Source organism: Silurus aristotelis, assembly GCF_946808225.1.
Source record: "Silurus aristotelis genome assembly, chromosome: 9".
Lineage (NCBI taxonomy): Eukaryota > Metazoa > Chordata > Actinopteri > Siluriformes > Siluridae > Silurus > Silurus aristotelis.
In genome coordinates, this window is record NC_139582.1 from 26,190,127 (window position 1) to 26,193,894 (window position 3,768).

Here is a 3,768-nt window from a genome sequence, read left to right on the forward strand (position 1 = left end):
TGTGTATTTGGTGCCAATCTAATGCAACATCAACAGATCAGCTCTAAAATATAGGACTTTTCAAATGACACTTAAATCATGACACTGGGAATAGAGCTGCCGTCAAGCTGAAGTGACAATTTTGCCCCAACTACCTGTTAATTTCCAACCGTGCAACAGGACAAGTATGTAAACTAAAAGGTATAAAGTCTTTGGAAAGTTTTTATTTCCCTATTTGCTCTGCATTTATCTGAGACCCAACAAGTACTTCTGAAGCTGTACTGCATGCACAGTAGCTTCTGGGGCATGATAGAGCTGTGGACCTCCCTCGTGTTTTTCAATTGTGAAGATTATCTTTCCACTGAAGAGCGTTGATTCATCTCAAGGTCATACACCAAAGTTTTATCGCAAGTAAATGATCAGACACGGTGGTCCTTCTGCTCCTGGGTCAGCATGGATGAGCTTCTCTGCATCAGATATAGATAACATGTTTTCTAGCTTAGCAATATTTCTAAGGTGAAAAAAGGCTGTTTTTGTAACATGGTTGATACGATTTTGAAAAGACAAGTTGCTGTCTAAAATAACTCCCAGGTCTTCTACCGTTGAAGTAGTAGTTACAGAACATCTGTGTAAATGCAGGTTGAAATGCTGGAGCTTCAGTGTAATGTTTTTTGGGCAGATGAGCAAAATCTGTCAACAGAATTTAATAAAAAGTTATAAGTCATGCAATCTTTTAACTCTAACACAGTTATCCAAGCTAATTGAGCTGTCTCACCTAGTATTGAGATATATAGCTGGGTATCAGCATATTTCCAAAGGGAAGCATGTACAGTGCCTTGTGAAAGTATTCGGCCCCCTTGAACTTTGCGACCTTTTGCCACATTTCAGGCTTCAAACAAAGATATGAAACTGTAATTTTTTTGTGAAGAAACAACAAGTGGGACACAATCATGAAGTGGAACGAAATTTATTGGATATTTCAAACTTTAACAAATAAAAAACGAAAAAATTGGGCGTGCAAAATTATTCAGCCCGCTTAAGTTAATACTTTGTAGCGCCACCTTTTGCTGCGATTACAGCTGTAAGTCGCTTGGGGTATGTCTCTATCAGTTTTGCACATCGAGAGACTGAAATTTTTGCCCATTCCTCCTTGCAAAACAGCTAATGCTCAGTGAGGTTGGATGGAGAGCATTTGTGAACAGCAGTTTTCAGTTCTTTCCACAGATTCTCGATTGGATTCAGGTCTGGACTTTGACTTGGCCATTCTAACACCTGGATATGTTTATTTGTGAACCATTCCATTGTAGATTTTGCTTTATGTTTTGGATCATTGTCTTGTTGGAAGACAAATCTCCGTCCCAGTCTCAGGTCTTTTGCAGACTCGATCAGGTTTTCTTCCAGAATGGTCCTGTATTTGGCTCCATCCATCTTCCCATCAATTTTAACCATCTTTCCTGTCCCTGCTGAAGAAAAGCAGGCCCAAAACATGATGCTGCCACCACCATGTTTGACAGTGGGGATGGTATGTTCAGGGTGATGAGCTGTGTTGCTTTTACGCCAAACATAACTTTTTGCATTGTTGCCAAAAAGTTCGATTTTGGTTTCATCTGACCAGAGCACCTTCTCCCACATGTTTGGTGTGTCTCCCAGGTGGCTTGTGGCAAACTTTAAACGACACTTTTTATGGATATCTTTAAGAAATGGCTTTCGTCTTGCCACTCTTCCATAAAGGCCAGATTTGTGCAGTATACGACTGATTGTTGTCCTATGGACAGAGTCCCCCCCCTTAGCTGTAGATCTCTGCAGTTCATCCAGAGTGATCATGGGCCTCTTGGCTGCATCTCTGATCAGTCTTCTCCTTGTATGAGCTGAAAGTTGAGAGGGACGGCCAGGTCTTGGTAGATTTGCAGTGGTCTGATACTCCTTCCATTTCAATATTATCGCTTGCACAGTGCTCCTTGGGATGTTTAAAGCTTGGGAAATCTTTTTGTATCCAAATCCGGCTTTAAACTTCTCCACAACAGTATCTCGGACCTGCCTGGTGTGTTCCTTGTTCTTTATGATGCTCTATGCGCTTTAAACGGACCTCTGAGACTATCACAGTGCAGGTGCATTTATAGGGAGACTTGATTACACACAGGTGGATTCTATTTATCATTAGTCATTTAGGTCAACATTGGATCATTCAGAGATCCTCACTGAACTTCTGGAGAGAGTTTGCTGCACTGAAAATAAAGGGGCTGAATAATTTTGCACGCCCAATTTTTCAGTTTTTTATTTGTTAAAAAAGTTTGAAATATCAAATAAATTTCGTTCCACTTCATGATTTTGTCCCGCTTGTTGATTCTTCACAAAAAATCTTTACGTTTGAAGCCTGAAATGTGGCAAAAGGTCGCAAAGTTCAAGGGGGCCGAATACTTTCGCAAGGCACTGTATATTGTGAAAAGCAGGGGTCCTAGAACTGAACCTTTGGAACACTATAATTTACTTGCATTAACCTGGATAGCTCTCCATTTAAGTCTACAAAATGGTAAAGATCAGACAGGTAGGATTTAAACCAGCTTAATGCCTGTCCCTGAATGCCTTAATGTAATTTTGTAAGCGATCTAGGAGAAGATCATGATCTATAGTGTCGAATGCAGCACTAAGATCTAGTAAAACTAACAAATGTAGCCTGGTTGGCAACTACACGTTGCCTATTCAAATCACACATGAACATTGCCTAGACTGCTCTTGTACACATACATTAACTTTAGTCTCTCCTCTGTAGGATCAGTGTGACAACATCCTTTTCAACCACAACTTTGGTCTGCCTAACAAGTAGGCACATTGTCAGGCAAATAATGGGGGAACCCACACTGAAAAAAGACAAAAGAAAAGTTAAGATCCCAAAGATTTATTGCATTTCTTACTGAAGTGTTATAATGCAAAGTGATTGCTTACTTACTGTGCTCAATGGGTGAAACAGTCCAAGCTAAGAAAACACCCGAGTTATATACAAAGTAACAAATAAAAGATTGGACAACGAATGAAACAAACAGAGCAAAAAATATACACGCAAACGACGCTATTGGTGCGAGCCACCTGTGACACAACAGAGGCATACTGACTAACTAACCAAACTGACGCTGTGAAGCTCTCCTTTATAGTCCAAGCCCCGCCCCCACGTGGATTAAACCAACCTGACTAATTAGAGAGGTAAGTATAAGAGATATGTACATATTTACAATAACACATACATATCTATATATAAACATAGCAACACCCCCATTAATACGTTTTTTATACTATAAAATAAACGAATGTATACCGAAGTAACAGGAAAACTAATTATGACAGCATTTTATAATTCCCCTTTTCGTCACACAGTGGACTCGTCGGCTTCCGGTTGAGTCGCGCCTGCGCATCGTAAATCTGTCACTAAAAACACGGCCGCTGGGTGGCGCTTGATTTGGCTGAACGTTTGGGGGAAGAGCAACGTGAAAACCCGATTACACAGATTACGCTGACAAACACCTAAACACAGTTAAGTATTTACAACATAAAACTAAACTATATAAAAACAAGAGACAATAACAAAATATGAATGTGTTTGTTGTGCGCAGTGTGAATTACTGTCAGGGAATTTGTTATTGGATATTGGTTAAATATGATGCTGCATTTGGAGAGAGAATGAGTTACTTTCTGGAAGCTGTAGTTTAGGTTCAATCAGAACTGGTTTTCAGAACTGGTGCAATGGAGTTAACTGCTGTTTTATGTGAATCACCATTAAAAAAAAAAAAAAGAAAA

At 39.7% G+C, this 3,768-nt stretch overlaps 1 long non-coding RNA gene across 1 annotated transcript; it reads right to left on the reverse strand.

The window, feature by feature from the left end:
• Positions 1 to 229: 229 nt before the first annotated feature.
• On the reverse strand, positions 230 to 3,077 carry LOC310731248. Its single transcript, XR_014535124.1, has 4 exons — positions 2,927 to 3,077; positions 2,725 to 2,837; positions 580 to 669; positions 230 to 446 (listed from the first exon to the last, which is right to left on the reverse strand). It is a non-coding gene; the product is annotated as an uncharacterized lncRNA (long non-coding RNA).
• Between the last annotated feature and the right edge of the window lie 691 nt (positions 3,078 to 3,768).